This window comes from Anopheles stephensi, chromosome 3, assembly GCF_013141755.1.
Source record: "Anopheles stephensi strain Indian chromosome 3, UCI_ANSTEP_V1.0, whole genome shotgun sequence".
NCBI classification, from domain to species: Eukaryota; Metazoa; Arthropoda; class Insecta; order Diptera; family Culicidae; genus Anopheles; species Anopheles stephensi.
In genome coordinates this window covers 63,256,978-63,281,060 of record NC_050203.1, presented here as the reverse complement: position 1 = coordinate 63,281,060, position 24,083 = coordinate 63,256,978, and the positions used below count along the sequence as shown (strand labels likewise).

Sequence of the window (24,083 nt, the reverse complement as noted above, 5' to 3'; positions counted from 1 at the left end):
GTGTGGCACCCTCTTAAGCAAAGCCTGTTATTTATAGGATGAATTATTAAATAGTTTATAGCGTATTGTGTGAGACGGCCATTGAACCTGCATTCTTTTGCAGCATACACACCCTTTGTTCAACGCCGTTGTAACTTGTGGACAATGGATTTCTGGTAGAAGAGTCTATGATCACTCTCAATCAGTTTTTTTACCTCACCCTTCAAATAGACAAGTCAACCTAGCATTAAAAAAAATAGATTTGTGGGAATTTCAAATCAAATTCAGGATTTATTTATTTACAAGATAAGCTCATGATTCAGTATTCTAGATTCATACATTAAACGGTTTTACTTTTGTCCGCAAAAGCTGTGTCAGAGATTTAGGAGTGCTCCTCGATGAGAAGTCGAGCTTACACGAACAGCTCGAACACGTCGTCACCAAGGGCAACTAGCTGATGGGTTTGCTTAAACAACTTGCTCGTGACTTCGCGGACCTGGTCTCCATCAAGACGCTCTACTGCTCCTTGGTTCTATCGGTGCTGGAGTATGCCTCCACTGTATGGTGGCCAGCCATCTGCTGCTCTGGCTCGTTTGGAATCCGCCCAGCGAAAATTCACTCGGTTCGCTTTGCGCTTCTGGAGTGTTCAAGTGGATTACGACGCTCGCTGTGCGAACCAGCGGCACTGCAACGTCACTATTATGGACGTCACTATTTTGTTGGTTGGTTCCAGACTTTAATTTTTGTGTGGTGTTTTGTGGATGATCTATTGTCGAGCTATTCTTCTTCTTCTGTGGCACTACAACCTCGAGAGGTCTCGGCCTTCCATTTCTGGCTTTCTGTGACTTAATTTTACCCGTAGAAAAGTAGTCAGCCTTTCGTACGGGGAGGCGGTCTGGATGGGATTTGAACCCCGGCCCTGCCGTGTGAAGACCGGCGCCGCTGTCGCCTCGGCCACCGGACCGCCCCAAGTCGAGTAGCATTGGGTCGAGTAGCCCCGAGCTATTAGAGTAGCATTAAAATTACTCGTTAAACTCTGGCATATTTATTTGTCGAACGATATTGCAAGTTATTGATGCGTTTGGCGAACATTTTGTATGGTATTCTGGTTCTTGAGCTGATTATCCCGTTGGACTAATATTGGCTTATACGTCATCATAGACCCTTGTGGTGAGCATTTCCTTCGTCTTCTATAGCTCTGCAATCTCGTGAGATTCTGGACTGCCATATTTAACTTTTATTACTTGGTTTGACCGCTAGCTGGTATATTTGGTTCCAAGTACGGGATAACAGTCTAGAAAGGTTTTGGATAGTCTTACCTGCCGTCTGAAAAATTGGTGTCGCTACGACTTTCATCTTACAGATTATTCGTTTCTCATTTAGGTCGTATTGCTATCACTTATATTTAAGTTATATTAAATTTACGTTCTATAATGTTCTTTATCATTAGCTCATTACAGTTATATCGGTTATAGATTAGCTCAGTTGTCTATTTTTAAGAATTATCTACACAATTTATGTTTTCGGAGTACATACCAACGCCAGCGAACAGTTTGATTTGTTTTTATTAAAATCAAACATTTCTTTCTTAGCTTTTGCCTATTTTTTCCAATAAATTAACGCCTTAAAAACACGTGCACTTATTTATTTAGATATTTAGATTGCATAAAAACGCTCGTCCCTCAGCATGGTACGCAAAGCTGTCCTGGTTAAACAGTCGGCTCGGCTCGGAACAGCAAAGCACAAGGTCAGTGTGCGCTGTGTGCTGATCCGTTATGGGATAGCTATCACGGCCACATCATCGACTGGCTCGATAAAACATTCGAATGCTCTGGGAACCATGCGTACCAGCCATGAGGCAAGCGGCAGCAGCAGCAGCAAAACGCAATTGAAGTGCAAAGCGACATGAAAAGAAAAACGTGATGAAAACGGGTTACCGTATACACCCGACAACAACTCGTTTGATGCGTCGCCATGGTGGCAAACGGCATGTGTGGCGCATGGTCGTGCGTTATGGGGCACCCTAATCTTGTTAGTGCGTACTAACATTTACTTTACGCTTCAGTTTGTACATGCCGTTCGGAAGCCATCGCGCTGTATGTTTGACCGTTTGCCATCGCTGATTCGTTGTGATCTGTCAACGGGATCTTGCAAACCAGAGCCGTGGTCTTGGACATGGACGTGATGGAACATGCACACGGCGGGCTGCTGCGCACTGCATTCGGTTGTTGCACGGCACAGCCCGGTGATGTGGCCGTCGTCCTGATTGACGAAGGTGCGCGTCGCATTGACTGCAGGCTGCCCTTATTTAGTGATAGTTTGTGAGCAGGGCTGGTGCCGATGCGTTTGTCGATGATGGTATTCGGCTTGGCGTCCGTATTGCTATCGACGGAAGGGCATTTGTGTTAATCTAATCGGATTATTTAAGCTTGCTGCATAGTGGTGCTATTGGTTCGGTTTATTTGCCGGTGCCCCAAAACGGTTTTTGCACCGATACACTTCGCCCCGCCGCTTGCTGCTAATGAACAGTTTGTGTAAAAATTGTGTTACGATTAAAATGAACGATTATACTGCCGTGATTGGTGCGATTGATTGATTGCTAAGGTGTGACTTAATGTAATGACTTTTTTTTGCAGGACGCGTCTACGCGAACATGTGCGTGAAACTGGTACGTCGGTCAAAAAAAGCGCCATTTGAGAAAGGTCTGCACTATTGAGCAACAATTTTGCGGTTGGAAAATTGCCAACAGCAACTAAATTGTTTAAATTTATCTCTGTCGGGCAGCCACCCGGGAAAAGTGCAAAACCGTTTCCCACCTTTGCACCTTGTAATTTTAAGCTTCTTCGCTTCTGTTTTTCATCGGCTGTGTCTAATCAAGCGTTCATAACGCTGGACACCCCTGGGTGGACACATCGTAACTGTGCGATGTGGTTGCCAAGTATACTTATACAAAATCATCAACACACACACACATACGAAACCGTATTCTTTCAACGGGTTTCCGAATCTACCACCAATTCCAAGTTCACACATTGCGGGAATAATTTGTCAACCGTTGGGGGGTCGCCTTTTCTGTTTGCTTGTCTGCGTCACACGTCGCACGAAAAGGGCATTAATCACCATCAAAAAAGTGTATGTATAATTTTGGGTGGTTGCTCCTTTTGTCAGGTGAACTCCCCAGTTTCAGTTTGCGGGATAGCGAGTGAGGGAAAAATTTAAATGAGTCAGTTAATTGATAGAGGAATGGATGGGTACTTGGGATTTTCGGTTTTATTCTGCACATGCCTTATCTATGTTATCTCTTCTCTAATCGTCCCAGTGAATTGGAAGTTTTGGAAAATGTTTGGAAGGACCAGAACTTTGGTATTTCACTTCCAAAGTGTTAATATTCCTTAAGGAATAAAAATCAAATAAAACTTTTACCCGGAAGCATTCTGAATGTTGGAACACCAACGCCGAAAGTATGAACAAAGCGATTCCTTTATTTTAATATTAGTTACATTTCTCTGCCTCTCATAGGTTTGCCTTAAACTTCTAGATACGTTAATAAATTGTGAATTGATGTGTTGTGTTCTCGTTTCCGGCAAATGTAGGTTTTATTTCCCCAACCGAAACTATTCCTCAACTCCAACTAATCATGCTCCAGAAATATTAATCTAAACTTAACCCGTTACTGTCAGTTGTCAGCGAACGGAGCATCGGCTGTAACAAACAATGTGCAACTACGAAGAGAAAAACTTTCGCCGATGAATACGTCAGTCATAGCGGGCTCGGGCTTTGGTAATGTGGCCGAACCAGCCGTGCTTTTCGATGACTTCCTTTTGCCAGGATCATCAGAACGGTAACGATTTTCTACTGATTACACAAATGCCAGTAGGCAAATATACGCACGGCAGGAATATGAATTCACCAATAAAGATGTTTATCGTGCCGTTTGCGGGCGGCAGCACACGAAGGACAGCGTTCTATTTCCGATTCCGGCACAGTACCGACCTGCGATGGTTGTTTCTATCGTTAGGAGGCAGCTTTTGCTTTTTGTGCTTGTGGCTGCTACATTACAGGACGACCTAAGGTATTCTGTCCAGGAGGTTGATCGGGCCAATCTGATGTCTAGTCAAATTAGATTGTTAGGCTTATTTATCTACGGCAACGTTTGGGATGTGTTGCCTCAAGGTTTGATTGGTCCGGCTGGTGTGAGTTTAGTAGCTTCGGTAACTTTGACACTGTGCCTCGCTTAGGTGAGGTTTCTACAACGGAGTGGAACATAGTATGCACTATCTTATCGTGCATCAGTTAATTTCCAAAAAAAGAAAAGTGCGATTACCTCGAAGTGTAGATTGGTAGAGTGGTAAAAGTTATGACGCAAACAGGTAAGAAGGTATGGTAATGTTTGGTACGAGAGATAACTTTGTGGAGTGTTTAATTCTAGTGTCGTATTTTCTTTAATTGAATACAATTAAGTGACTTCATTGGCAGGATGAATGTATTGTAAATTGGATGAATTGTCTAACATCCCGACCATTTTGGGGGATGCCAGTAGAATTATATCATTGATGCGATCACACACCAAGCATGGAATTTTCTGTCAAAAAGGAGAAGATTGGAAATTGTAACAGCAAAATTTTCGACAGCGAAAGGCCTATAAATCAACCAATTATTTTTCTGGTTTGATCAACGTTAAAGCAACCCGTGAGTTATTTGGTAAAAAAATGAATAAAAAAAATTAAAATTCGATCATACCGCAGTAGGCTACGACTAAAAATTAAAACATAGTAGTCATTGGTTCGACCGTCTCCAATTCGGTATTTAAAAGCAGAGTATTCTTCTGTAAAAATTCAGTCGAAGCATATCGCTAGTCGCGAATAGATTGTGTTATAATTGAATAAAGTTCCGTTAGTTATTGTCAGTGTCAGTATTTAAGTGTTCATCATGGTGTTAGAAATTCAATTGGGTACGAATTATATTCGGTGCGAAAGTTATTGTCAGTGCTAGTGTTGAAGTGTTCATCATGGTGGCAGAAATTGCATACGAAGTTGGGTACGTTTTTTCAATTAAATTCAGCTTCATTTTGCTAGGTTCCGTGTTTTTTTCCTTTACGGCTTTACTGGGTTGAGAAATCTCAGTGCCTTAATTGACTGTTCCCGATAGTCACTGATTTAAACCCATGAACGACGGTGAAGCGTACGCGTCTGTGCAAAAATTAATGTTCAAAATGACGGTGGCAAATTCCTGTACGTTTGATTTGACTAATAAGCATTTCCTACATCTGCATAAGCCTATCACCCCTAGCAAGCTCTGGAATGTGATTTCGGAATCGAGGAGATAGACTTTTAGGTGAATGTACAATGGATTCCAGTCAAGGTGCTGGATTATTGGAATGACTCAGATGCATGTATAGATAATATGGCGCAGTGTCAAGATTGAATGTCAAATTTTAATTTTTGTATGCAAGAAATGTATGAATCTTACTGCATTAAAACAATTTCTCTTTTCAGGTGAGTGCTCAACATCCGAGACAGACTTGAATGTATTATTGGAAGTTATGCTGTCACAGAAGATATTGGAAGGATTCTACCAGAGGAAGTGCTTGTGTGCGGTAAGTGAAAATTACAGCTCAATCAGTCTGCCGCCGTTAACCACAGACTACAGTTCTCGTACGGGATGTGTATGGGATTTTTTTCACGCCATCTAATCGCACGGTTAAATTGAACAAGATCTCAGTATGTGGGTTGAGACATTCTCAACCGTCTTGCCGGCTGCGGATTCAACATTGCTCCAATTGCTATACCCAGTAAGCACGGTCTCTATATATTTGTACAACACCTTCATAACAGTGCCCTACGTTTCATTTTGTTGATATCGAACACATCGGTTGGTACATTTGTTGTGGCAACATTTTCTATTTTTTCTTCTTCTAATGATTTGTCCGTGAGGTTGTTGCCCAAGTAGATTGCACTAAATTCCAGCAAAACCTTCAATGTGTTGTAATAGAGGCACTCTACCTTTTCTCGTCTGTGGTGGTTGTAATTTGTTTTGCTAAGTGTACATTCTTTTCTCTTGATGTCCTTGAATGTCTTAGAATCTGCCCCTTTGTGTTCAGAGAAAAGGCTTTAAGAATTTTTAAAGCTCCGACTAATGTTTCCTATAGAGTTGTGTTTAAATTTGTCTTTTTTTCACTGGACATTACGTGAAGTTTCTGGCTAGGAAACATTTCCGAGTTCTAGCTGTAGGCATATTTGTGGTACGGTCTGCCGAAAGCTTTCAATAAGCTTGCCCAAAGTTTTCAATACTCCTGACGTGAGTAGAACGCATCCTCAGACGTGTTTCGGTGTGTACGTTGACCCAATCGTGCCTAGGATGTGTCGTCCATCGTTGTCTATCGTTGGGCAGATATTTTTCGTCGGTAACCTTATTCATGACCAACTCTTCGCTTCCGTTTGTGGTCCTTTTTCCTCGGGCTGTCATCGTTTCGTACTTAAGTCCCTCGAATATTAAATATTTTAATAAACATTCCTGTAATTAAGCCAACTCTGTTCGCCTTGACTCCGTTCCTTTCTGGTTGCTGGTGGCCGTATTTTTTTTTTGGTCTACCGTTTTGTGACTCCCCCATGGAAATCCAGTCTGGATTCTGGTGGGCTCGGTGTTTATGAACACTATCGTCTGGCGAGATTTGCGTTTGTTCTCGTTCACCGTTGGATGACATCGGCTTAACCACTAAGGCAATGGGGCTAAGGATGAAACATGGGACTGCAGCGAAAGAACGATAAAAGATACGAATAGGCTATCATAGGCAAGTGGGCCTATCCATGCTGTTTTCGTTCGTTTTTTTTTCTTTGCACTCGTCCCCCCTCCAGTCGCAGACATATTGCATACACGTATGCAAACATTTGAGAACCGTCCAGAGGAGAAAAAAAGGGGGTGAAAAATATTTTGCCTGGACTAAAACGAACGAGTAAAAAAAGTCGCACAGGGTGGTACATTTCATCGCTTTCACAGCGCTCCACGGCGTTTGCTCGACCCTGTGGGGGATAAGAATTAGTTCGTGCTTGAGTTTTCCAGAAGGACTTTGGGGGACCATAAAAATGTCTATTCGTTTCCCTCTCGCTCTGCTGATGGCTTAATTAAAACTGCTCATGTGAATAAGTACCGAAAACCGTTTGTTCTTTGCCTGGGCCGTGCATAAAAGAAGCTTTTTTTGTGAAGCTCTGTGAGTTCTCAAGGTCCTAATCTAACCTTTAGTGTAAGAACGTTTTAGTAAGGGGAGTTCTTTCAATCGTTTCTATAAATATATAAATTTTATTTTTCACACAGTGAACATAATTTTATGGAGGTCTTTCTTTCGGGGTGTTCTTTGTGTAAATGTGAGATTAATTACATCAAGTCTACATTTGAGCATAATTTGGGTTGTCTTAAAATTGTTTTAATTTCTAATAAATGTTTCCCTATTCGATGTAACAATGCTAATTATCTGCATTCTTGTCATGAAAACCTCATGCCGTGAAGATTGAAATGAAAACGATTGATGCCCTTTTTTGTGTTATGCAAAAAAACACAACACCAAGCAAAGGATGTGCGTTCCTTTCTAAGCTTTGCAAAGCATGTGGCAACGATGATAAAATGCCTTCATAAAAATTCATTAAAAATTTAAATTTCATAGTACGCTGCTCTAGAATGTTGTTTTCATTTTTTTCGCTCCCTTTGCTATGCTGCTTTTGAGGTTTTCCCATACTTCATAGGGATGTGTGTTGTTATTGGCTAGCCGACCAAAAAAAATCGGACCCATACAGATAGGACCCAAACACCAAAGGTTTACCACAAGTTTGTTCTATCACAACGTAGCACACAAGGGCAACACACACACGCTGCTTACACAAACACATCCTGCAATTTGGGAGAGATATATTACTAGAGATACACATTTTTTTACCCCTTTCAGCTCACCAATATTTGGTTGCTTGTAAAGCTTATGTTATAGTGTCATACGACAACGGTAGATTCTCACATTACCTCTGTAGGCAAAAACAAGGGTACCCATTTTTTGTTGTTGTTGCTCCGTTGTCTTCCGAAAAAATGAAACCATTTTCCGTTCGGACGGTAACGATTCCCATGCACTATTTGCAGCTTCCAGTGAAAATGGAGCGCATGTTAAAAGAGCTAGTGCTGCACGTGGTTTGGTTGTGCACTGATGTAAAGTTGAAAAAATTAACTGATGAAAGAAAGATTTGCTGAAAGGCAGCCAACCGCAAAACCGTAAATGAAACCGTTTTTTCCCCAATTTTTTTTATCCTCAAATCGTGTACCAGCATACATGCAAGCAAACAAACCGAGAGGATAGGTGTACGGAACGCAATGATATGGCGCCTTTTTTGAAAACGCGATGCTGTTTGCCGTTTCGGCATGTGAATGGCAAGACTACATTTAATAAACTCATAACTGCAGTGGTCAATGGTTTACGGGTGAGGTGCAGGTTTTGTTTTGTGCGATTTGTACGTACAGCTTTGTGTAATGCAGCAGTACGGAGTTTGCTGCAGTTGTGGTTTACAGGGAACACACAAGTTTACGGGTGATGAAGCGATGAACTATTATTGTGCCAATTCATGAACCGCAACGGTTAATTTTTGAATGAACTGAAAGAGCTTTTGTGCTAGATTTTTATAAGCTTTGAAATTAAACAGATTTAAGGTAATTCTTCCGGGACACGTCATTGGAAGAAGCATAAGAAAGGAGAGTCTTTCTTTACAAGGTAGCAGTAGCTTAGTTAGCGTAATAATTCTTCACAACCGTTTGTAAAATGGACTGACGTGTATACTTCCACACCATACTAACCAGTTGCTGAACGGGTGAGCTCATGCATTAGGCAAGAGCTCAAAAGAAGAGCTGGTGTTAATCCGACAGGATTGCTCGGAATTGCTCTTCGCAGAACAGACAGACACACGTCATAAATGTAGTTCATCTTGTCTTCACTATCTTTCCCATGAACACCCCCCTCTAACCATTCCACATAGGGTTGGCTAATGCTATTAGAATCTTCAATTAGAGCCGCTTCGAGCAGTACGAAACACTGCAAAGCATCGTTCTGATACAGTTGCCACATGGAGCTGAGTTATAGCATTTTAAGCTTATTCATTCCTGTAGATTTCTCATCACACACATAAACGCTTCTTTCGTCTGCGTTTGTCTAGGAGGTGCTCCTGCAAGACAAATTCACCCGACGTGTGCAGCACGTTCGCAACACGGATAGTGCAAAGTTTTGTCAAAGCATCTTCACATTGCAAAAGCGTTGGTCGAATGAATTCGAACGAAACTGTGTGTCTTAGCTTCCGAGCCGTGTATATGGGCACTATCGGACGAACGCATATATGAGAGAGGAGCAATAGTTTGGGGGGGCAAAGATGTTTTCGCTAGCAGTAAAATAAAAGATCTCGATGTGTGGGTACTGGCTATCATCGTCCAGCCAGCAAGTTCGGTCTTATTGGACGCTACTGCCCAGTAGTAGTTGGGTCAGCAGTAGTGGTCGTAGTAGGCGAGCAACAATTGGACAATTTATATGGACCGTGCTCTAACCCCGAAAATCTTCTCTGCTGAACTCTGGCCAAGTAGCTGCAGTTCGACTCGACGCAATGATAACTACTTTCCCATCTGTTGTCGCCCCTTAAGGTTAGCAGTCCGGTGCTAAGTAAGTGTGAGCGAAAACGCATACGAACGCCTCTTACCGACACATTAAATTGATGGGCGAAATCAATGGGAGAAAAATGAGATGAAAAAGAGCTTTTACTTGTTCGTGCACTTATGATTACCTTTCGCATCGGAGGTACACACCCGGAGTGTTACGAGTGAGCTTGACATGTTATTGAGGCCACCGGGAAGCCATCCACGGCAAAGGGTGGCCGGATCTAATGCTTTGAACGTGAGTGGAGTAAAGTAACCGGGACTCTCCGATAAAGCCCGACGCCTTTCGGGTGGCAATCATTGTAAGATGGGTAGGAAATTTTGCCCCACATCTTTAAAGCCGTGTTCGGAATGACGTGGGCAATTGAGCAAAGAGTGACAGGGAGCAGCAGCAGCAGCAGCAGCAGCAGCATAAACATGCTACTGGTTGGTGGTCGGTAGTTTTCGCCATGCACCACCGTTGCTTCGAGTTCATCCCTCTTTAGCACAGACGCTCTTTGTTATCCTTTGATTCGCTTTTTATTCTGAGATGTTGGGCTTCGTTTGTCAGGGTCAAAACGTAGTGGTGGCTTCGTTGTCCGGCGTGTTGTGTTACGTCGTTGGCCGGTCGGTCTCGTTTCGTCGTTTGCTTCTGACATTAGAGAACTTCTTGGCGAGATGAAATTGAACGGTTCGGAATATGCTCAGCGTGTGTCAGCCAGCAGCCCTCCTCCCCGCTTTGTACTTGCTTACAGTCGAACGGTCAATATGGCGGAGGCTGTAAGATGACGTCGACCTTTGCGCTGCCGGGAACGGTGGGGTTTTGGGGATGTGAAGAGGGTTAGTATTACTTCCTTCCTACACATTACCAACACGCTCACATCGAGCCCGGGAGTTCGGTGCGGTATCGTAAAAATTGTTTAGCTGCCGCCTGTTCATGCAGGCGCTACTAACTCGGTTCAGAATGTGTGCAGAACACTTCTTTTGCGGACGGCAAGAAGCACATAGCCTTCCGACTTCCTGTGCTCAGCTTATCGTGGTACGGAAAATGGGCTGATTGACTTTTAACCCGGAAGGAAAAATACTTGCCAGTATCGAATGTCTCTGTTATGGCAGATAAAGGTGCTTGCCATGCTTACCATGCTCCTTCCTCTGCCTACGTTCCCTTTTCTGGTCTGGTAGCAGCAGCGACATAAATTGTGTGTTGAGTTTACTGATCATCGGACATCAAAACTTACACGTATCAGCCAGCTGTTGGTGGCATGTTCCTGTTACAACGATAAATTGTAGGCAGAGAAACGTGCTTTCGTTGAACGAACCGCATGTAAATAGCTGATTGATAGTTTATTCGCTTTGATTTTCAGTGTTTGACAGTTTAAATTACACCAATTAGGGGTTTTGTACGAGTGGCCGAGAATATACTGTTATTGGTTTTAGCACGTTTGATGTAGTACTGCTGACGGAGAGGAATGAATGATGAATGAAATATGTCAGTGGAATATGTTACTGCTATGGTTTATAGTGATCAGATATGATTGATTTTTCACCATTATTCAACAGATATTTTTGAACAATAAATTTAACGTAACTATACCTCTTTTTTTAGTTTGAGGAACTGTAGATAAAAAAATTATCGAATTTAGAGATTTAGAGCATTCTTCGTTGTAGAGGGCACTTTTCCTTACGAGTGGTTAAGGGCTCTCTACCAGCAATCATTTTACGATGGGTAGCTGGACCGTGCTTTTGCACGACGAGAATACACTACATCATTCGTGTTTCATTGTGCAATAAATCGAAGGAATAAATTGAGCTGTTGTCTGTAAAATATAAGACGATTGTGCTAAAAATACCAGGCTCTGAGATGTGGACGACCTTTTCTTTTATAGATGCGACAGTAACCATGCGCCTCCATCGACATTAAAATGACGTTTATTTATCGGGATTGACACAAGCTGGTTAACAGTGTGCTTCGGTCAATAGCTTTACCGAAAGGTTGTTTGAGTGTTAAGGGCATTTATGGAATTGTGGTTGTGCTGCTGATGTTTCATTACAATGGGTTATTTAATTGGATGCAGACTTTTCATGGACAGGTGGGCACTAGTGTGGACATCGTTTGAGCTTTATACGTACTTTTTGTGTTGTTGATAGTTTTACAAAATAATGGATTGAGCGTTTTAGATGAGTTTTACTTTACTCATTTTGTAACAAAATTACTTATATTATACTAAAATTCGCTGTAAAATGCCTTCACATTCCTTCGTATATGCGCTGTCTTACGCAATGTTCAGCTGTTAGAAGCAAGTTAAAAGGGATTAAGGTCACTTTTACACGGTTTAGTCTTGCTTGTTTAGGTCCTCGGTTGAGTATGGGATGAAATGTGTTCTTGCGTTTTGTTTACTGGTTACCTTTTCCACATCGGTTGACATCCTTTTACTTTTACTTTGCCGAACTTTCGGAAGATTACGAAGATAGGCCGGAAGAGACCATGTGTGAGGCTACGAAATCTTGCAAAAGGGTGTACTGCCTTATCTGTGTGAGCGTTTTGTGTTGCTTCGGAACTAAACATCAGAGTGGTTGGATTCTTTCTCTTTTCCCGATTGAAACTTTTCCGATTGAGCCTTAGGGTGAATGTGATCCATTTTCTTGCATAATGCTTGTGGTCAAACATTGCATTTAGGTTTCGGACGGTTATATAAGATCTAGTTTGTGAAACTAAGCTGCTTTGTTTCGTGCATCCTGATCTGTTTCAGTTTGATTTCATATATTTATATTTTGTTTATATAAGCTTTAATCTTAAATATTTGAGTAACTTCGACCTAAATTTATCTTTAATTTGAGCTTAAAACATATATTTTTGGGAAATTAACTATAGGAAATGCCCAACTGTAAACATAATGTACATGGGCTACCGTTTTTCAGCCTTATTTAACTTATCTAGAAAAAAACAGTATGATTACCTTTGTACAGTCATGCATGCAAACGCTTACTCCTATTTGATGTTCGTGCGATTGCATGCTCATTTATTGCCGCAGTTTGGAGTCCTTCCGTGTCCTTCCGAAATCCTTTAACACGACAGTTCTGTGCCGCACTTCCGTAAAAGTCCGTTAGGGCAGACCCGGGCAGTGTTGCCACCTACCCGAGCTCCCCCAAAGCGGGAGCAACGAACAGCAAGCTCCGTTTAGCGGACCGACTGAACACAACCATGGAATCGATCGCACGGTTTCTGTGTGCGGAAATGTGTTCCTTTTACTTGAGGGATTTTTTTTGTGGGGTTCAGAGGTTGTTGTCGCTGCCTTCTATTGCCTTGCCGAGCGTTCTAATGGGTTTGAATGCGCTGCTGCTTCTTGGACTGCAGCGAGCGCCATTCCTTCGGTTACAGCGGCACGGTAAACCATTCCTTCCGGTGTCACTGGCCCGGAGGTACCCAAATCGGTGGGCTGCGCGGACAATGGGCTAGCCAAACAGCATATGCTGCTAGAATTACCATATCCTCCTTCTTCGCCACGCTCACAATTGTGTGAATTGTCTAGATTTACAATACATCCATTGCGAAGGGTTGCGCAGGGTACGGTGCGGTACGGTGCAAATAGCGATGATGGTTGCGGGATACAGGCACTACGGAAGAAGGCGATGAAAAACTATCAGCAACATTAGACCTGGCTGCCTTTTTTTGTGCGACGGAAGAGCAACGGTATCCTTGTTGGTACGTACCGAAGGACACTGCAAGGTGAGTCATGTGGTTAGGCGACGCCGTGAGTCGTTGGTTACGGTTGGCAACCGTGCCGACACCCAAACACACTTGATACGGTCAGGATCTGCGGGTGGAAGAGAGGCCGACCACGGGGTTGGAAAATGGCGACAGATAAGAGCTGTGGAAGCATTGAAAACATGCACTACAACGTGAAGCAAGAAAGAGAGAGAGAGAGCACATATCATACATAAAACCGGAGAACGACGACGCTCGGCTAGATAAAAAGGAGGAGAAAAAGAGATTGCACATTTGACGTATGAGATTGGATGGCAGCAGATTTACTAGGACAACAAACGGGTACGCACATGTGGTTTTGCGGAATCGACGATAGCTCTGCATCGGGATGAAAAGTGGAAAAATCATAATGGTTGATAAAAATAGATCCCTCGTTCTGTTCTCCCGGCAACACAATCGCGTCGTGCCGAACGTTTTGTTGAGCACGATGCCATAGAGCGTGAGCGACCTCAGGGGAGCACGAGTACCTTGGACACTCACGCTCAGAAAAACGTTTCGTGTGCAACTCATATGCTTCGAGATGGAGGGGACGGATAGTCTGATCTCGCCTGGAGCATGGTTTAGAGCCCCTGCCGGTGTTTTGGCTTCCGTGACCGTGAGTAGATCATGGGGTACGCCACCGGACGACCGGGATTGCGGGAGGGCGAAAAGGTGTTATTTTACATGTGGTAAATCTCACAGTTAGCCAAACGATCGTTTAATATTTTTGGTTCATTGCTAGTAGTCGATTTATAGTGTTTGTTTACCGGGCTGGAATTGACTATCTGATTGTATCATCGGTGTTTGAGAAGGTAAATAAACGATCCGATCAGTTCGCAGCGTACGACGGCACACATCCAAACTAGAGATCGTATTTGTTGTGCTAATTGAGAGATAATGGTGTTGGGAATGGTGTGTTAGGTTTGGACCAGTTGACTGATTAAACTCTTTTATTGAGAGATCTCATGACTTAAGACTTAAGTTCTTTTTTTGGATAACTTTTGACATTTACCGGCAGTAATGTTGGTAGGTTTGGCTATCCAAACTTGAGCAAAAATTGGGCAAGGTGTCATCAAAATAAATACTTTGTTATGGTTGTTTAATAGGATTAGTTAACAAATCTCGCTCTTAAAGGTTAAACTTTTAACATAACTTTGCCTTCGCTTAAAAAATAGTTTAATCTTGAAAATAATACCTGCTCCCACCATGAGAGTATGGGAACGTGATAAAGATGCAGGATAATGCCTCACCAGGAAGGTCCTCGTCATCAACTCGTTTGGCTCGCGGCTTAGACGGGTACAAATGAAGCGAAGAATGCAGTTCAGGGCCAAGTTTTTTAGGAAAGGATTGGCGATCTGGTCTTGTGTAATCTTCATCAAGATATTTCCGAAGATATTATATCAGCTGCAAATTAATGGTAGATGTGTCGCTTGATTATTTGACACATCTTCCTTTGGTTTTCCTTTTTAAGCCATCCGAGGTCTATGACATCCCACCGGACCTCTGCCACCGGGCCGCAATTATTTGACATCTGTCTGTCTAAAAGTTGCAGTTTTCTGACTCAAGCTATCATATACTCAAAGAGACTTTATAGTTGTTTTGAGCTATCAATATCAGGGCGGCAACGACCGGGGTTTAAATCCCATTCGTACCGTGCCCCCGTAGTGAAGCGTGACTATCCAACTGCGAGTATCATTCTGATATGAATGATAGTCTGAAGTCTGATATGCCAACAAATGGACGGCAAAACCTAAGAGGTCGTTAGACCAGAAGAGAGAGATAGAGAGATAGAGAGATAGAGAGAGAGAGAGAGAGAGAGAGAGAGAGAGAGGGGGAGAGAGCTAGCAATAATTAAATTTGAATGTTTCGTATTGTGGCTTTCTGTAAGATGAGTCAATACATACAAAATTCTCCCATGTCTGAAACTGCATGTTTTGAAGCGAATTTTGAATCAATTCGAGATTTCCGGGACTTTGCAACCGCTTTCATACCGCTTTCAATTATCCGCTTTCAAAACCCAAAATATCAATCAGACCTAACGTTAACGATGTTGAGCGAGTTTTAAAATTACCTCCCAATTATCTGGCAACGCTCATTTTGCATGCTGGCCATGCATAGAGTCGACCAAAACAAAAAAACTTCGTTTCAGAAATTGTTGCTGTTTCATTTAAGTGCGGTATTTAATTTGAAACGAACCACACACCAGAAAAATCCTCCACACCAAAACACATTTGCATCGTTTAAGTTCCTTAAGTGGGCGACCAACATGATTGCAGCGTTGCAGTAACCTTGTAGGTGGGGCAATGAATGGATACGATCTCCACGATATGGCTGTGTCGATCATAACGGCGTAAATTACCGCTTTTGTCGACGATTTCTTCCGTCAGCGATGGGAGCAAAAACTTTACATCCGTAGCTGAGCTTTGCTTTGTGTCTTTGCTTGTTGTGTGGCGGTGTTCTCGTGGTAGGTAAAATGAACGAGCCTCCGCTATGCTTCTAGCAATGAATTTTTGGCCTGTGAAGGCGTTCGCATAGCGCAACCCCTCGTCCCATGAACAAATTCACGCACATGGTGTGTATGGTGTTCTGTCCATCTGGCCTGACGAGCATGCTGTTGAGCATGAATGCTACTTGGTTCGCACGCTTTTTTCTCATCGCTGGTACCATAGCTCCTAAAGCTCCACGGTGGTACGTACTCTCAGAGCATGGGTGACCGCCACCACCGATCATGATCGGGCTCAGCATCATCGCGTTGCTCTCCGGAGCGTTCGGCCATCCGATGCTCTCCGTGAGTGGTCGTGTGTTTTCTGCGAAACATGCTCCACAAGCGTTCCCGAAAGGGGCCCATAGTTCGTGGCGAGCGCCAAAAACCCGACAGCGGTACCGGTGGCGCGCTTCTCGCTGTGCGTCGGGCTCGGTTTGCACTTTGTTTAGGTTATATTACTCTGGCGCCGATCGGAAAAATCAGTCAGTTATTCGCGGCACGTTGGTTGGTAATGGTTGCTATCCGTTGTCGTTTTGTATTTGTATCGTCCCGTCGTCTTTGTCGTCCTCGCACTCGTCATCATCATCAGTGTTGTCGTTGTGGTTGTTGTTAGACACGTTGACGTTAAAGGCGCCAGCCGCTTTTGCCATTTGTTGAACGGTGTATGTTAATTTTGTGGAGAAAAAAAATTCGTGCGTTGTTTAACTGAAAAGATTTTTAAGAAAACATATCCTCGATACGCACAGCATTCCGACAGTTGAAAATATTTATCGGTTTGAACCATGTGATTATGTTTGGTCTTTATAGAACTCGGGTCCTTGACGTGGATGAGATTTGTCTCTCCTCTATGTTACTTTATAATACAATACTATCAAAAGTGTGTTGTGAAAATTAAACCGAAACTTAAATAGTTAGTCAACATTTCAGATTGTTTAAATTTACAAGACTTTAGTTTCGAGCAATAAAGTCACTCTAAACGAAAGGCAGTTGTAACATGATCGTTCCAAACAGTATTTTACGTCACGTGTACTCGTACCCTGTACGGTGTGCAGAGCCTTAACGTGTAAACACTCCCGAAAGCAAGAAAGAAATCAAGCTAAGTAAAGTAATAGCGAACGAAATAAAGTTACACAATTTTATTGTGGATGTTAGATGTCGGTGTGTATATGTGTATGTGTGTGTGTGCCTTTGTTTACGCAATAGGAAAAATGGAGTAGAAAATCTTAAAACGAAAAAAAACTCCTCCAAAAAAAGGCAAAACGAAATCATCACAGCATTTGACCGAGTCTGAAAAGTTAACTGAAAAGGGGGAAACAAACGTGCTCGCTTAAATTGGTTCTTTTTTTGTTGCTGTGCTGTGAATGTAAAACAAAATCAAGATTGAGAAATTAAAAGTGCAATAGAAGAAAGGAAGAAACACCATCAAAAAAGGCTGTTGTTAGTTGTGCATTTTCGTTCGGCTACTCTTCTGCTTGGTGTGTTGCTGTTCTTTATCCGGTCAGTCAGTGAAAGTGGTTAAGATGGAACGATGATTTGAAGAATGACAGAGAAGCTACGGGATTTGTGATCTTTGTTTTGTACCGATTTGTTAGTGAGCTGTGTTGCTGGTTGGTAGTTTTGAATTAATTTGTTTTTCATTGTTTTACAGTTGTAATACACGTGGTGATCGTGAGCGATAGAGTATAACAAGCAGTGAATTGTTGTGTGCAATCAAATCTCGACTAGCAAAGTCGTTAGAGAAAGTGTACTGGATAAAGGCAAGTCCTTTTATGTATTTTGTGGTGGAAAGTGTGTGTGTGTGTTTTTTTCCTAAGCCGAAACAGTGCTTATCAAGTGGAAAGCCAAAGCAACAGATTTTCCTCTTCGGTAAAATCGACATTGACCCACTTTTGCGAGCAAATGCAGCAGTATGTAAAATTTGTTGAACCGCTGACAGTTGACAACGAGCCACAACACCGTCATCGTTGCGGAAAAGCAAAGTAATTACATGATTTATTACATTTAATGTTGTTTTCGGTTTCAAAGGTGCACATCGTAAATGGAAAATCTTCGTTCCCTTTCCCGGAAAGGCTAGCTATTTTCTTTACCAATAGGGGTGCTCCTTGCGCTTACCCTCGTTCAATTACTTCGTGCAGTCCGAATTACGGAATTACCAAAACCCAAAAGTTGGTTCATGTCTAAATCTCCGGTCTCCGGTTATTTATTTTTTCACTCGATCATATTGTTCGTCTGCTCGTGCGGAAATTATACAACATTCCCGATTCCGTTGGCGTTCGATTAACAACTGTTACGATTTCTTGTTGGTGGTTTCGAAGGAGGTGTTTTTTGGGGGAGGGCTGATTTCGCTCTGTTTGTTGTTACCTCCCGGATCATTTCCCGGATAAATCAACGTCGCCGTTGTTCCGATTCCGACGTTCATAGTTCTATTTTTGAGCTCACGGGCAAACTATTCTAGCGACGGTTTTTTGTTGTTGTACTTTGCCTTTGGATTTTACATTGACGGATAGAAAAGAAGCAGCATAGCAGGCGTTAAGCAGTAGAATGTGAAACATTTCGTTTAGCAAACACAACAAATACGCAAATAAACGAAACCTGCTCACCAAAAAAAAAGCGGTACCGTACACAGACGCACCACGTGCGTTTTTCCGGGTTGATGAATGGGACAGTGGGCCCGCAGCCGGCAGAGTGCTGTCGCGCGCCGCAAGCGCTAGTTTTGTGGCCCGATTTCCATCGTTTTTCCGCTCGCCGAGCCGGCTCGAATGGTGCAGTGCCGTGAGGTGTTTATGTAAAGTCGCAAGCATTTTCTTCGCCCGAACGCCTCCCCCCTGGTGTCGAGATTTGCCATTTGAGTTTTTTCCCGACGTGCGCTTGGGTTCACTTTATGCTTCCCAATCGGTTTGGCGCGTCTTGGTGCGAGTGTGGGGGTTTTTGCTTCTTTCATTCATCTCACTCTTTAAATTTTCCCCGGTGGGGCACCTAATTCGTCAATCCGTTTGTGTCTCTGTGGAAGAGAAATGTTCGATTTCAATCTTTGCCAGCGGGTCTGTAATGATGCTGTTTGAAAAAGCAAAAGGGCAAGCTCTCTGAGTGGATGATGGGTTGGCCAAGCAAAACTGCTCCCGTCCGGCTGTGGAAGTTTAGTTGGATTGACATTTCACTGGTGGAGAAATTTTCTCCGTCTCGTACGCTCCTCAGCTGATCGCATGATGCTGACGAAATGTGACGCAATGGCTAGAGTCGGTTCTGTGTTGAGTGGTTGAAATGTAAAGAATGTTTTTTTTTTCACCAAGCCCAAGCCGCACTGCTGAGATACAAGGTTCGGGCAGCACATTGGAGCGTATTCATGTAACAGATTTTCTCAGCCAACACCTAAGCCGCCCGTTCTTTACAGATCGCGCGGTGGGTTTTGTTATTTCGCTTTCGTTTGAATGATTGAACCAAACATGCGGTCTGTGTGCACGGTGTGAAGGAAAAGATGTGTTATTGTCCACTGTACGGGGCGGGAGCACAAAATTGAAAAAAGAACACCTTCTCTACCCGAAACTCTCCTGACCGTGAAGAATGGAAGCGTGGTATGGAAGCGATCGTGGTAAAACAGCAAAACCAAAGGAAAAAGCATCGGAAAAAGTGGAAAAATTATATAATAGATCGCGTGCACCACCATCGCGGCGAACCGGTGAAGGAAATTGTACGATTTTTCCCTTGTTCCGAAGGCGTGCCGCCACTAAATCGGAAGAACTCTCCGCAGGGAGCATAACCCGGGCTGGGGGGAAAAAAGGGAAGCCTACATCAAGGGAAAATAAACCCCGCACGGTGTGGGGGTGAGAAAAAAAAAACCAGTGCAAAAGAACCAGGATTGAGGAAAATACCTTTTGCCAACGGCTTATCAGGCACTTTGCGTAATCGTGTGTTGGGCTTTCCTATCGCGGGTGTGTGTGTGTGTGTTGATGGTAATGGTACAACGTGCCGGAATTAAATTGACGCCCGGCTGGCGACCGTACGCCCAGTGCTGACTGACTTGGCTGACGCGATACTGCCAGAATGTATTTAGCGCTTGCAAGATGCTTAACCGGCGGTACGGTACGGCCGAAAGGAGAAATTAAAGAACGGTTTAGTCCTGCAGTTCTGATGTAGCCGTTCACGGCAGTTGGGGCATTCTGGTTGGTGTGTTTGGAACGGCCTTGAATGTGCTTTAAATCACGTGTACTACTTACGGTCTTGCGGTGAGATGGTTACCGGGACAGGAGTGAGGTTTTTTTTACCTTCGGATGGGTTTTTAGCTTTTGGGAGATTATTTCTTTTGCAATAAAATAATCATCCCCTCGGGCTCGAGGTCGTGAGCATTTGTTTGATCTTGGTACTGGGTAGTATATTGAAAGACTAATGCTGGTTTTATCCCTAACTGATTAATCCTAAGGTTTTATGTCAATTAAAGTTATTTTTGGTGCGCTTTTAAGACATATTTCCTATCTTAGCAATTAATGCATCAAAACAACTCAATTGATTTAATTTTGGGCGAATCTAACGTCCAAATAGTATTCGATCTTTTACTGCCAATCATGGGCCATGAACAGCCTTTCGGCGGTTTGCTCAGGGACCTGAGCTCTCATTAATATAAATGTTCGCACTTTTGAACTTCATCCTGGACTGCGATTATCAGTTACTTATCTCTGTTGGCCATCAAAATATTCTATTAGATCCGCTAGACAATTCGTAAAGTCGAACGTAACCCAGCGTCGGAAATAAATTTTTCACAATCGTAGTTTACCGTAATTTTTAAGGGATTGTCACATGGACGATTATTAATGTAATATCCTGTCAAAATTGTCAAACACATTGAATATTTACACTATCTCAGAGTTTAGGAGCTCCGAACACTATCTCAGAGTGTAAGAACGATGCGAAGTGTTAAAGCCTCGGCTTTTCTGGGCCATTTCTTCTGCCTTTTACTGTTACAAAACACTGGGGTTAGCTGAAATGGCAGGCCGAGACCTTTGAAGGTTGCAGTGCCAAGGAAGAAGATAACATAATACTTCGGACCAATATTCAATTGAAGTTCCTCGATTGTTGTGGCCATAGCTGATGTTAATCTATGATACAAAATACGATGGACTGTTGGCGGTCCGGTGGCCGAGGCGATAAAGGTGCCGGTCTTCACACGACCGGACCGGGCTTCAAATCCCATCCAGACCACCTCCCCGTACGCAGGGCTGACTTCTTTGCTACGGGTAAAATCATGTCATAGAAAGCCAGAAATGTGACAGGCCGAGACCTCTTGAGGTTGTAGTGCCAAGGAAGGACACTAAGACATTGAATGGAAATTTATCATATCAGTCTAGTTTTTGTATATTTAATCCATGCAGAAGTTATCCACAAACACGGTCAACTAATTAAATCTTTGCTTAGTTACACAATCATCAACAAGTTACATCAACTAAATGCAAGGTTTCAATATTTTTTATTCATTTCCTTCGAGCGGTCCAGCTATTGGGGAGATCAAAGCATTATGCAAAATTAATCGTCAGTAATTATTCTTATCAGCATCATTAATTGTGCCTCAGTTCGAATACGTATCGGCCAGCCGCACTAACGATTGCCCAACTTGCTTAGTTAATAAAGTAACGTGAAAAATTCAAACGAAGTAAGTGTGATGATGGTTTGTGGCGTATAGGCAATCAATCTGCCCGGTAACGGTGAATAGCCCGCGTGAAGGGAAATAAATTACCAAACCCGGACCAACGAAAAAAAAAAGACGCGTGCAATTAGCGAAAGTTTTCTAGTGTTGATGTTTGATCAATGGACGATGAACGCGCGCGGAGATGATGCGAACGGGCCCATCTTTTGCACACTGTTTTACCGCAAAAGCTCCAAACTACTACTGCATGGGGTGGGGTAACAAAGCGTAACGGACAAGCTTGGGAGAGGTGTCGATTAGCCTATCGGGCGCGAAACGCAAACTCTCGAAAGTTTTAGACGCTGCGCTAAGTGCACTATACTTACTAAGGCCTACGGACAGGAACGGTTTTACGGAATATGGTTTGCAAAGCAGCGAGTACACCCACGCTCCACACTGCTGGACACAGCGCTAGTAAGTGTACCCAGCTTGCCCTTCATCTCCTTCCTCTTACCCCTTTTCGTATCTTCGGGATGATGATGATGGAGGCGGTCCAAATGCATTCGATGGTATTTCGATCGGCGGTTTGGTGCACCGTGGCCCGTGCATTAGTCTTTTGCTTTTTCGATCTCGGTGTACACCACCACTGTGGTTGGTTTGATGTGTAGTCGGTTTTTGTTGCTGTTGCTGTGTTTATATGGCTAGCAATTTGGGTTGATGGTAGGGGAGAATGTCCGTTTAGATGTGGCGGTTGCAGTGCGCAGAATTAGTGTTAAACATTTGAACAAACAGCCCGGCACAACCCGGGGTACAGGTTTATGTGTGGCACTCTTTGCTCTGTGCACCGCTCTGTGCTCTGTGGCGGTGTTTTGTGTTTGACACGACAAAAAAACTTGATTGATACTGTTCACTTTTGTGTAGTGCAGGTTGTTCGTCTTTAGCGTTATGATCGGTCCTTTTACGTTTTTTTGTTGGGGTGCATTAACTACTTTTGGTTTGATATTTTCGGCCAGCCAACCATTGGCGGGGCTTATTTTCTCATTCAAATGATTCCACCTTTTTACGCACGATTTTACTACCGGCGACTTAATTCACACTAAGACTCTAAGTTTGATTATGCAAGGAACGCATTCACTGTGCGCTTCGAGAGTAGCAGCATTTGTTTTCCGATCAACGAATCTACCGGAAAGATTGTTAGCCGGAACCTCCCCAAAAAAACGGACGGGAAAGCGATCACCGTAATACGTAGCGCTGCAGAGTGAGTGCTGCAATAATATGCCGTAACGTGTAAGGCAAGGGATCAATAGCTAGTGTGGATGGAGGCAATGGCATTTGAGTGATTTTCTTACACCTTGAGTGATGGATGGTATTGTGCAAAAAGCTGTGCTTACACAGCAGTTTTTTCTGAATGCAGGGCAACGCATTGTTAACAGTGTGTAGTTAACCCGAATGGATGGAATGGGTGCATTGCAGTGATTGCATTGCTCCAAACTCCAGACGTTGTTTTTTAAGATATTTAAATAGATTTTTTTTTTTTTGCCATCGATTCCATGCATGGTGGCAACATTTAGTGTGTTTCCAATTATCGATTTCCTATACACACCTTCCACGCTTTTTTTTGTTATCCGTCCACATCATATGCCATTTATTTCGTAATCTTAACGCTTCATCCGAAGTTAATGCGTTGAGACCCGTCCTAAAAGATATTAATGATCGTATCGAATGTATGCGAGAATGCTTACACCAAAGAGAAGCTCACCAGGTGGAATGTAATCCCGAGAAGAAACTTAATGCTCGTTTGACCCTTTATGCGTTTGGGTGGTGAAACCGATTGGTTCGGCTAACGATATTTTTGGCGTCAGCATCACCGTCGCAACAGGCAAATCGCAAAAGGCTAAGATGAGTATGGGGGAAGGAAGATGTTTTTCTTCTACCGCTTGAAGTGATTCGATCATCGGGGTACGCGCTGTGAAGAGTGGATCGATGATGTTAGCGCGCCTTGCAAAGCTGCAAAGTCCGTTAAACAGGCGTGCGAAGTTCCCAACACAGCCCTAACAAGCCTTCCGCACGAAGACTAGCATTAGCGTGCGCGGCCAAGCCCGAGGACTAATGACTGCAAAAATTGATGACTTTTTATGATGATGTCATGGAACCTGTGGCGTGTTGACCTCCCGCTGGTCAGATTTTGACAGATGGAGGAAGCGCGTGAGTGCCGGGATGTGATTGGTTTGTCTGTAGCGTGTGGCAAAGGTATGATAGTACCCGTGAGGAGGAGTAGTATGTTGTGTTTTTTCGCGGCTCATAGCATGTTGATGCTATGTCAAATCAATATTTTTGCTCACGTTGTATAATAGCATCTTTTTGATATCTTGATGTTTGTTGCATTGAACTCTGGGGAAACTTAAAAAGCGCTATTAATTGATGTACCGTTTGCGTGTTTTGGGCCTGATGCGTGTGATGTCATGCCGAAGACGTTTGCCTGGAGTTCTCTCATCATCAGTTCTCATAAACCATTTCTGCCTGGGTGCCTGATTTCATCACCAAAGGTTTTGTTGGTTACGCGGTGAAAAGTCACAGCGCCCGTACTGGCACATCTCGCGAAGAAGATATCG

General features: G+C 43.2%; 1 protein-coding gene across 4 annotated transcripts in view; it reads left to right on the top strand.

Moving 5' to 3' along the window:
* Nucleotides 1-24,083, top strand: part of LOC118509871 (RNA pseudouridylate synthase domain-containing protein 2-like) — a 174,573-nt gene that overhangs the window by 17,031 nt on the left and 133,459 nt on the right. Inside the window, exons 1-2 of one of the 4 annotated variants that reach the window (XM_036051096.1) lie at nucleotides 16,352-16,519; nucleotides 17,506-17,836. The exons of 2 other annotated variants lie outside the window; for them this stretch is intronic. The gene's annotated coding sequence lies outside the window, so the exon portion shown is untranslated. Of the gene's footprint in view, nucleotides 1-16,351; nucleotides 16,520-17,505; nucleotides 17,837-24,083 lie in introns of those variants that run through there. One more of the 4 variants, XM_036051095.1, reaches the window with a different exon arrangement.